General features: G+C 35.8%; 1 pseudogene; it reads left to right on the top strand.

Annotated features, from left to right (window-relative positions):
• Positions 1 to 582: 582 nt before the first annotated feature.
• On the top strand, positions 583 to 2,746 carry LOC106145243 (sarcolemmal membrane-associated protein-like; annotated as a pseudogene).
• Positions 2,747 to 12,282: the final 9,536 nt, after the last annotated feature.

The raw sequence follows: 12,282 nt of genomic DNA, 5'->3' as shown, positions 1-12,282 counted from the left end.
GGACGTGTGGATGATGAAGTGACTATATAATTCTTAATGAGTTTCACACAATACTAGACTCCTAGAAGATTCTGATGGGGGTGGGAAGGTACACTCATACATTGCTGGTGGGAATGCAAATTGGTGCAACCATTATGGAAAGTGATATGGAGATTCCTGAGAAATCTGAGGGAAGAATGAAAAATGAAGGAACTTTGGATTGAAGGGAAGAATGAAGAGAAGAATGAAGGAACTTTGGATTGTGCAGAGGGGAATGAGGGGAGAGGAGGAGTTGTGGGGATTGGAAGGACAGTGGAATGAGATGGACATTATGTCCATATACATGTATGATTACACTACTGGTGTGACTCTACACCATGTTCAAGCAGAGAAAGGAGAAATTGTGTACAATGTATCAAAATGCATCCTACTGTCACAAATAACTAATTAGAACAAAATAAAAAATAAATCCTATGAAGTTCAGCCCTTTTATCACTGTTCTTCTAGCCAGGCTCCTTCTAGCCCTGATTTTCTGCAATCATCCTTTAGGACATATTTTACTTCAAAACTTTTCAGTGCAGATAGCTTACATTGTTTGAGAGTATGGCCACATCAGGGAACTGTCAGGGTCTTCTTGAAGGTGAGTGACTTAATTTTCATTGCACAAGCATAGGGCAGCTTTCTGAGAACAAAAGTTTAGATCATGTATCTGGAAGATAGTTTCAGGGTGCATCTTTATCCACCAAGTGAGTAAAAGTTCACATAAAACATTCATCAAATGTGGCTTTCTGAGATCATCCACTCTGGAGTCAACTCTTTGAATTTCAGCTTTACTGCTTGCTTAGATAAGTCACTTAGTATGCCTCCACTGCTCAGTGTTTAATCTGTAATATTGGGGTAATAAAGGTAGCTTTTTATAGATAGGGTTTCTACCTAGATTAAATGCTTAAATATGTTGAAAGCCCAAGAGCTGTGCCTTGCACATATTGACCATTATTTTTATTATTGTTTTATCTTAGCCAATAAACCAACTCAGGACCTCCATCCTCTTAATGGAGCATTTGCTTTGTGCTCTGAAGGATTCAGAGTGAGTCAATATGGCTGTTTTTATCCCAGGACATTTTTGAGGAAGTTAGGGTTAGTTAGGGCTGTTGTTTGAGACCAAGAAGCTGAGAAAGGTAATGGTAACACTTGATGATGGATTGCATCAGGGCTTACCTGTTCCCTTATGCCTCTCCTTATAGCTGACCCCCATCAGGAGGCTGTGTATTACTGCAGGAGCAATGCTGATCCGGGCAAAAGGAACTTGACCAGCTCTTGTCCAACATGCTGAAAATGAATGAGCCATCTCATGAATATCCTGTCCTGATGATCCACACCTGTGCCCTGTTCCCTATGTCTGTGATCTTCCTAGATCTGGGTTATTCCATCCTGCTCCTACCTCACCCTGTTCCTACCCTAGTCTTCTTAAATACCTCTTGGCTCACTAGGTCTCTATGGCTGATCCCCCAAATTCTTTCCACTTCCATGCCTGAAACTTTGAGAACTTTTCTCATAGGTTGTATGTCCCTGTGACCATTCTGCTCTCCAGACACTTTCCTACTCCAATAAGTCTGCTTCTTCTGCCTCATCTGTGGACTATCTTGTCTGCCTATGACATTGGACTTTCTCCTGATGTTTAAAGCAATATGTCTTCTTCCACTCCCAGCTGCTTCCTGGTATTATTGCTTCTTTTAAGCCTAATGTTCAAACTTCAACATGTGAGGGAGCAGAACTCGTCACCAATAGCCAGCGGTGTCACTAGCTACAGCAAGTAAACAAAATACTTTGATTTAAATCTCTTTTGGAAGAAGATGTAGAAGAAAAAAGCCTATAAAAATCAAGTTGAGGAATCTGCTAAACATATACAAGTTCTTCAAGCCTATCTGCAGAAATTACACATTGCCATAGAGAATCTCCAGGAAGAGAAAGACCATAAAATCATAAGCACTAGAGATGAATTGCTTAGCTGCCGAGATGAAATTTTGCTGCTTCATGAGGCAGCTGCACAGGCTGCTTCTGAGCAGGACACTGACATTACTTCTTTACAAGATGAGTTTAAGTAGGTGCCAGCTGAAGTGTGAGTGGTGGTGGTGGTGGACAGTGGCACCTGAGTATGAGATAGAAATCACAAGTCTGTAAAACAGTTTTCAGCTTTGGTGTCAACAGTATGAAGACCAGCGGAGAGCAGAAGCAACAAGGTTGCTAGGTGAACTAGAGAAGTTGAAAAAGGAAGGGAATGTATTGGAAACCGAGTGCCCTTCTCTAAATGTTTTGCTATCATCAGAACTGCAGTGGCAAGAAAAAGAAATATGCAATTCTGAGAAACAGAGTTTAGAGTTTACCAGTGATCACAGCATCCTTCAGGTGACTAGGAAAGAACTGAAGAACCAAGTGGGATCCTTGAAAGAGCAGCATCTTCAGGATTCAGCGGATTTAAAAACTCTTCTCAGTAAGGCTGAAAACCAAGCAAAGGATGTACAGAAAGTCTGAAGAGACACAGACTGCACCCTCAGAACTGAAGTGGAAGTTTGAAATGATGGAGCAGGAAAAGCAACCAATCACACACGAACTCAAACAACGTAAAGACAACCTGAAGCTGCTCTGAGAGAAAGGAAATAATTCTTCCATATTACAACCCCTCCCAGCCATATTCATTGGCCTATTCCTGGCTTTCCTGTTTTGGTCCATCGTGGTAGAGAAAGAAATCCTGGCTCTGGATGTGTGAGGGTGGCCTTAGGCCTGAGCCTAAGCAACTCCATTTTAAAAACTCTAGTTTGAAACCTGCAGTTTTACCAGGCTCACCTAATAGCGCCCTCCAGTACAGCCCTCAATTATAAATAAGTCACTTCCCTCCACCCTGAGAAGCCTCTGGCAGGTTGTCCTCACCTGAAAAGAGAAAAAGATGCAAAGATCAGGTGGGGACCACCTCAGGGTAAATGATGTCACTGATAAATCTGGTGGAAGCTGATGAGAATTGAAAGCGGGGGTCAAAAGCCCCCAAATTTAGTATAAATAATAGAGCAAATGAACATATATTCAACCAGCTGACACTGATTCACACAAGGCCGAGAGCCTGATGAGGACCTGGATTGACATTCCAACTCTTCTCATCTTCCTGAACCTCTGTGTTGTTCTCACCACTCTCAAATTCTGCAGTCACATCTTGATCCTGGTGAGAGCCGCAACTTTTCCCGAGGACCACTTTCTCAGCTGGCCATCAGCTCCATCCCAGGAGAAGCCTGCCTTGCTTGGTTCCTGATCTGATCACCAGAGTCTGGGTGAGTGTGCATCTGCTGGAGCTAAAGTCTAAGGCTTGAGACTTTTGATCTGACACTTGAACTTAGCATGCCAAGGGAATGTCTATTATGAGCCTGTCATGATTAGGTGTGTTTGCAATGCTTAGAATTAATCTAGAATTGTTTGCTGTTAATTGATTATGTCTATTGCAGCGCCTAGCATTAAGAATTGTCATTTTCTTGATTAGGAACGTATAGAGTGAAATTGTATTGAGTGATCTGAGTGAATAAAGCATTGAAAAGGGCAAAAGCACATGGACATTATTTATTTCTCCCCCTGGACTGCATAAGTTGCACCTTTTGCCCATAATCTCAAAAGGATGCCCATGTTGGCTGCCCTGTTTGTGGTTACAGCCATCGTGCTGTAAGTGCCAGGTGTGTTCAGAGCTTCAGGAGGGCATTTCTTGAGTCCGTGCACCATCCTCTCTCTAGAAGCCGGCATCACACTCATGCTGGAGACAAACAGAACCATTTTCTTCTATTTTTACCTTTTAAAACAGAAGAAGTGCAAGAATACAATGTAGGGTTATTTCTTTAAATTATATAAATGTAACTGTTTATAGAGAGAATATAAAATTGTTACTTTATTCTACTGTAAGCAACAATTTATTTGCAATTTTTCATGTAATTTTTAAATAAGTATGTTGAGATTTCCAATATTATGGTGGCCAAATGTAGGTTCCTGGTACATCAAATTATTTATACCATTAAATTTATGAGTATTACTGCTATCATGTATTAAAAAAAGAAAATGAAAGCAAAAGAAGCATTAAAATTGGAAATAAGGAAAAATAATTATGGATATTTTACTTTGAATTCTGATGGCCAGATAATTTGCTTTTCTGATTTGATAACTACCCAAACCAAACAATGAATACATGCATAGGCAGAGAGGCCCTGTGTGCTCAGTGCCTATAGGTTTGAGGTGTGTGTATATGTGTGTGTGTGTGTGTGTGTGTGTGTGTATGTGTATGTGTGTATATTTTTTAACATATTTACACCATTTTTAATTGTTATAAAACCACTGAGCTATAGGGAACAAGACTTAGAGACAACTTTCTGTGGGTTTTATTTCAAGGAAAAATATTTTTGAAAAATATTCCATTTTAATGATAATTTGGGGGACATGTGCATGCTTCTTCAGCCTTAATGTGAATTGAAGATATGGATCTTCTCATCTGCCTGAACCTCTGTGTTGTTCTCACCACTCTCAACTCTGCAAAGCTTTCTATGACAGTGTGTATTTTCTTGAGCAACCTGAAGTATATCTGAGAGTCAAACATAGTAATTACAGAATTTCAGTGCAGTCAACCAAACTGTTGTGTCAATTGGAATGTAATTTTATTGAATTTCATGTGTTTAAAGAGATATTTTCTTTTCAAGTCCAGGTAATTTCTCATATACAACAATTTAGAGAGCATGATTTTTTTCTATCATCTGTTCCTCCAAGTATGTTTCATTGAAGAAAGAATTATATCTCTTTAGATAAGCTTTCATTGACTTAATTTGACTTATGTTTCAGAGCTAATTCATGTTCAAGGTGAACTGTTACTGAACATCAGCTTTCCTGGTTTTGAATGCAAGTGGTTATTTTCTTTTTATTGTTATTAATTGGAAATTTCTGTTAATTGGAAGCGCTATTCTCAAGATTAATAGTGTTCCATTGGGCTGGGGACATGGCTCAAGCGGTAGCGACCTCTCCTGGCTTGTGTGTGGCCAGGGTTCGATCCTCAGCACCATGTACAAACAAAGATGTTGTGTCCGCCGAAAACTAAGAAATAAATATTAAAAATTATCTCTCTCTCTCAAAAAAAAAGTGTTCCATGTACAGTGACATACCTAAATGCTGCTTAATATTATATATTTAAAACACAGAAGTCAAAGTTTAGCTATGGTTTTGTGCAGCACAACAGTTATTTCAGTAAAGTTTATTTGGGTCTTAGAATACTTAAAATATCACATAGTTAAAATTTTCAGTCAGTAAAGACTGGGAGGGAATGTTAGTGAATTGACTTGAATGTTCTGTGGGAATACACAGGTCTAGCCAAATATTGAAATAGGAGTTTAGGATATAATTTGCCTTGTGATGTTTTACAGCTATTGTTTATACTTAAAGATTATATTTTAATCTATTTGTGATTGTTGTGAAAAATCACTAGATTTATGGAAGGATTAGTCACAAATGACTTGTAGAAAATACTGTCATATAATTCATTTCATCATTTTTTTGTTGTTGTTTCAGGAAGCCACTTCACCACAGAATGTTAATACGCCAGTGGCACACAGTACCTCTTGTATATAGGTTATTGCAAATATTGTTCTGAAATGCTTCACTTCAGAATTAAATTTTTAAAGTAAATTGTTTGACATTTATTTTGTAAAGATATAAAGTGCAATAGAATTTCTGAGTACAGATTAAACTACTTACACTAACACATTTGATGTGCATGATTTAATAAAAATAATTTTACTCTCCCTATTAAAAAGGATCTGATTATGAGAAGGATTTAATCATTAGACAAAGTGTGGTTTGCACAAATTATTGGGTATTAGAATCACCTGGGGAGCTTGTGCAACCAGATAAACCACCAACTGCATCTATTCTCCAAAGAAATGATGTCGATTCTCTTGGTTTGATATCACTGTGTTTAAAATAATTGATGAAACAAAATTTTTATAATTCAATACATTTAGGGAATACCATGCTCATAATCCATGAATTGCTTTACTTTAAAATTGGAAAAAGAACAGAGTCTCTCATCTATCTTCCCAGGTCCTTGGAGATCTGATGGATGATGAATTTCCTGGCACCACCTTCCACTTTCTGACTTTTCCCTTTGCAGATCAGCCCATTTAGAGTTTTTGGTTTGTCTAATGATCAAGTCCCTCTCATAATCTAGATCCTAAAGTGATGAAGGCCATATAGTTAACAAGCATCCACTGTCATCACTTTTTAGAAATAAAAACTCCAGGGCCCCAAACTAGAACTTCTGAAATAAGTATACATTTTAAAAATATTTATATGAAATTCACTGTCATTGCTGTTTAGGAAGCAAGACATGGATCAAATCCAATTAAAGTACTGATCTTTTGTTTTCTTTAGCTACTCATTCTAACAATTCCCTAATAAGTTTCAGATTGAAGTGGGGAAGCTAGTGTGTCTGGAATTTAAGTTGCAGTTTGCATGAGAGGACCCCTTTATTTGAGGTTAACTCCTGAAGGGAATCCAATTCTTGCTCTTGTTAAAATGATGTGCTGATGAGCTCAGATTGCAATGTACTAATCAAAACACTCAGAATGGTATTTTTTTTTGTAAATAAACTGTAGTTTCCATAAACATGTTCTAAGTATCCTTTGTGAGGTAAAATAAAGAATTAAATTGAAATTTTTAAATTAAAATTAGAACTGTTACAATGACTGATGTTTATAATTACATCATTCTCATGCTTGTGGAATAAACTGAACTTCTTATACATATCCAAATCCACAGGCTCAGTAGAACAACTTCACTGGTCCTATAGGGAACTCTCTGGTACTCTTTAGGGGACATAAAAATCTTTACTTCTTGCACTTATGGATAAAAATGACAGAGTTATATAACTGTTTGGCTCTTGTGTACAAGAAAACCCATATAAATAGAATTTTATTGAGGCTGGTAAATTAAACCTCTGAAACAAATGAGTTTCATTGTATGCTCATTATTTTCGATTTTGTGCTATTGTCTTTTTTTTTCTGTTTTATAAAACCTAATACTTTTAAAGGACCTTTGCATTCTTTCAATTTATTGGTAAGACAGAAATATTTTCTGTAGTTTTAAAATTCTTTATAGGAAAGGTTAAAAAAAATCTGTGTAACTTGTAACAATTTAGATTGGGTTTGAAAAATGACAAAAAGCAGAGTCAAAATTGGAAAACAGTGCACTCTCTTTTATATTTAAATTCATGCTGACCTTTGGAGAAGCAAAAATGCTGTAAGACTGATTTCTTCTCTGTAATAATATGTTTATTATCTAGTTAATCTAAATATAATGACTTTATTTCAAGATCTTGAACTTTAAATAATTTACATGTGGGTTTAAAGTTATAATTCACACTAATTCTTATATAAGAAATATTTTGAAAAATTCTAGTAAAATGATCCATAGGGTTTAGTTCATCATGCATGCTGATTAAAATGTTCAAGGTATCACTTTAATATGAGTTCTATGCTGTCACCAGAATGCAACAATATTTTGTTGAGTACTTTATATGTATTTATCTGGAAATATGATGAAAATGTTCTTTCATTGCTCTTTTCAGTGTGTGTGATTTAAGAAATACCTATATAAAAACTGAATTTGATCATTTTGAATTATCAAGTGAAAAGGAATTGTGTGGAGAGTATTTTGCTCCAAATAGAGCACATCATACTGTAATTATTGGTACTTTTTATTTATATTGCCTTTTCCAAGATCCTGTAGATGATTATCATGTATTTTACTAAAAATGCTTGTGAGTGACCAAAATGCTATCAATTTAAAGAAGCAAGATTTCTAGAGTCAGTTTACATCAGTCACTGTAACAATAAAGACTAAGAAACTTGAAAAATTTTATTGTGTATATTTGATTTTTACCACATGATGTTTTGATATACATGTATGAAGTAAAGTGATTGATCAAGTCAAACAAATTAGCACTCAATCATATTTTTAGAGTTACTTTTTTTGTAGCTGTTGGTGGTACACTTAAAACCTACTCTCTGGGCATAATACCAGTATTTAATTAAATATTTTTAATCACTAAATTATAATTTTCATGTTGTGCTCATATTAAAGATAAAGCAATTTTTAAATTTGGTAATACTAGTTTAATTACGAAAAACAATTTTCTAGCAACATTTTAAATCAAATATCTCTTTTGTACTCAAATTCCTTGGAGAAAAAAAAACAACTGCATTTTGCATAGAAGAAAAAGTTGATTGACAACTTTTAATTAATTTCAAAGAAAAGACAATCACCCTCATAAAAATATCTGAGCCTTTCCCTTTGTTTCATGTTCAGCCTTCGTTGGATACTTCCTCTTTCTCCTCTGACTTTTTAAAATAGATAGTTTGAAAATTTTTCTTCTTAGTTGAGGCATTATAAGTTTACATAATATTGGGATTAAAGAGTTATGCACATGTATCTCAGTTATTTTCTGCCCTTTTTCTTCCTTCTTCTTTCTTTTCATCCACCTGCAGTTCTCATTCTACTTGATTTTCCTCTCTTCTCTCTTTTTAAACTTTTATAGAAGTGGTCTACAGGAAAATATATTCTCATGAAGATAAAAATGCCAACTGTTCTCTAATCACTTAGAATGAGTGATTCATTTTCTTCACTATTGTTCTACTTGCTTCCTATGCACTTAAAAAAAAATGGTTACATTCTGGGCACTGTGGTGCATTCCTGTAATCCCAGCAGCTCCAGAGGCTGAAACCAGAGGATAATAAGTTCAAAGCCAGCCTCAGTAAATGCGAGGCAGGAAGCAACTCAGTGAGACCCTGTTTCTAAACAAATACAAAATAGGGCTGGGGATGTGGCTCCGTAAGGCCCCTGAGTTCAATACCCCGTACCCTAAATGAATAAATATATAAAATTATTACATGCTTTTTAAAGGGTCAGTCAATTTCAGTCAAATTTTGTTTAACTACCTCTATGCCTCATATTGTTAACTCCTCCTTTGTGCAAAGTATTCATGTCATCTTTGATTTTATATATGCTGGTGATCACTACTTGTTTCTTTTCCACTAGCAAAATTCTAATCAGATAATTGATTATTGAATATTCCAATAGAAAAATGAGCTCCATTATTGAGACTAGAGGTTATCAATATAATAACAACAACAATAAATTTTACAGTGTAGGTATTTATATATCACTGTTTAGAAATACAATCTAAATGCCACAATAAGAAAACTCTTTTCTTTCCTGAGTGATTATTTATTATATTATACTGCTCATACTCAAATAGAACATCTGAGCATGTGGATATCATGCCAAAAACTCCTCACAATTTTCCTCTAATAGTAAACAATGAAGTCTCTGAACTAGCTTTTAAAACACTGTATAATCTTACTTGCCTCCCAGGTCAATTGTGTCCCCTCCCTGCCTCACTTTTTGCAGGTCAATCACATTTACAACTTTTTATTTATCCACAATCCAGATTACAATATCACTTGCCTGTTTCAGGCATCCACAGACATCACCAGGATAGAAATAAAGACTCCTAAGCCCTATCCCATAACTACTGAAACAGAATCTGCATTTAAACAAGATCTCCAGGAAATTTATAGGTATTGAAGTTTTTGAAGCAGAATTATGTGCTGCCTCCCATTGTCTTTCTTCTTCTTTGGTCCTCACTCTAACCTACCCTATTACAATTTCTCTGTAGATTTCTGCTAAAACTGGTAGACCTATGTTTAAGGCTGGAGATTTAGGTACAGTCTCATGTACACAACGTCATTTGGGGTCAATTTCTGAAGGAAATATAGACATTTGGTCTTATTAAAATCATCTGTTAAGGGAAAAAATAGTAGAGTGAATTATAAGGAGAACTTTCTAGCTTTTTTGTGATTTGGAATTAAAACAGAAAAAAAAGATAGTCAGCAAAGTGAGTATATGAGGGATAATTTGAAGTTTAATATTGGCAGTTAGATACTTGTATAGTTCCAGAGATTCTGGTCTTTGCAATGGAGATTGAGAAAATACATAAATGCTAAGAATACAGCAGCAGAGCCACAGCATAGCAGAGGGGTTACTTGAAGGGAAAGAGAAGATATAGAAGATGAATTGGGTGTGGAAATAGTTGCAGAACAGAAAGGAAATCTGAACTTAGCTAATCTGGTACTTCAGAAAAGCTGTATAGCAGACAGGTATTTAGAAATGTTCCACATTTCTCAATTAATAAATGGGGTAATATGCTGGGAATCCTGTGGTTGAGGTCATACCTGTGATTGCTATTTTGGAAATATAAATCTCTGTATTTTTCTTTCCCTGAGGATCATAGCAAACATTACTACTATCTTGTCCTTGCCAGAATCTACCTTGTGGCTCAGCATAGTGCTAGCAGAATGCCAATGAAGGAGGCACAGAGAAGAATGCATGTGGCAAAATTTGAATCAAAGATGTAAAAGAGATTAGAGCTTCCTCTTCCTCTGTTTCTGGAGGCGCAGGAGATCAGATGAAGGCTGTCAGGAAATAAGAAGAGTAAGTGTATGCATCAGAGGACTGGGACTCCCTTAGCCCTATTCGTGGGCAATGGACAATATGGTACCTCCTATGCAGCTTTACTCATGGCGATTGATTGTTTCACCCTGCAAGGGTGTTTTGGGGATATTACTAAACCCTCTTGGGAATGTGTTGATCTCATCTGTCTAGAGTAAACTTCAGATGATGGAATTTCCTATTCTGTGCTACCAAATACTTAAAAGCAGGGAAGCTGAGAATCATTTCTACCAGCTCTGGTCCCAAACTAGTCCAGTGGGGTGCCTACAAAACAACCCAAAGGAGGAAGGAGGAAATAAACATAGCTCTTGCTCTCTGTAAAGGATGTATAGCCCAAAAAGACATAAAAATAAGAAATTATTGGTGAAAGTAGTGAATGTCCACACTTGTTCACAATTTTAACTCCCTTACCCGAAACAAATTCTTTCATTTTTCTTTAAAACCTTAATTGTATTTACAGATTGGTGTGTGTGTGTGTGTGTGTGTGTGTGTTGTTGTTGTTGTTGTTGTTGTTTTTTCTTTTATTATTACTTTCTTTTTCTGATCTATTGTGGGTTTTTTTGTTTGTTTTTTACTTTCTGTTTCTCTTTTTTTTTCCTCTTTCTGATAAATGCTCAATACTGAGTTCCTTGTAAAGACAGGGAGATGAATAACAGTAATAACAACAAATAGCAATGAACAAGATACAGCATTAAAATTAGAAGTAAATATGATCCAATATTCTTTGACTCTTAGTCTCTCTTTCTTTATTCTTTTGTTTTTCATTTTAGCATTCTTTCTTCTCTGTTCCCTTTAATTTTTTTGTGTACTGTAATGTTTCCTTTTGCCTTCATCCTCTCATTTTATTTTCCCCTGTAATCATATTTTTAATGCATCTTTTTTATCTCATGTAATTTATGCCCTCACCATTCCTGTGTTTGATGTATCAATATTGTGGATGTCAAAATTGATACTTGAATTTTATCTTAATGCTGTGTGTGGTTCACTGCTCTTAGTTATTATTGTTATGAATCTCCCCTTTTCTGAAAGGTAAAGGGTATTTACCATGGGAATTTTGAGTTTGTATGGTAAATGTTATCTTACTCAGCTATACATGTAGCCCAGATTGTGTACAGTACATATTGTTCCAGCCCAAACACAATTAAACTTCAATGAATACTATGATACAAAAAGGAGGGGATATAAAAGCCCCAGATGGTTACCAGTTTACAAAAATATATGATTGTTGAGAATCTGTGGGCACACTCCTGGATATTCACCCATTTTCACTGCAGAGAGAAACAACATAGTCTATGTAGAGCATATCTATGAGTGGCTTCAGGACAGGTGGTTCTCATATGTGTTCTGAACTGTGCACTTTTCATAATAATAGAAAAATATTGACACATCTTGGGTCAATATACTCTACTGTCTATAATGTATATGCCTTATCCACTAGAGGTACTCCATGTCCACCTCACTCAAGACAGAATGTCAATTATCAAGAACACAACTCACAATAAATATTAATGAGTATGAGGGAAAAAAAGGTATAATTATACATTGATGGTGACTGCAAATTGGTGCAAATGCTCTGGAATGAAGTATGGAGATTGCTCAAAAAACTAGGAATAGAACCACCATTTGACCCAGTTATACCACTCCTCAGTATATATCCAAAGGAATTAATCAGCATACTACAGTGATCCAGCCACATCAATGTTTATAGCAGCTCAATTCATAACA

Source organism: Ictidomys tridecemlineatus, chromosome 3 (assembly GCF_052094955.1).
Source record: "Ictidomys tridecemlineatus isolate mIctTri1 chromosome 3, mIctTri1.hap1, whole genome shotgun sequence".
Taxonomy (NCBI): domain Eukaryota; kingdom Metazoa; phylum Chordata; class Mammalia; order Rodentia; family Sciuridae; genus Ictidomys; species Ictidomys tridecemlineatus.
The sequence above is the reverse complement of the archived record's forward strand: the minus strand, read 5'-3'. Positions and strand labels throughout refer to the sequence as shown.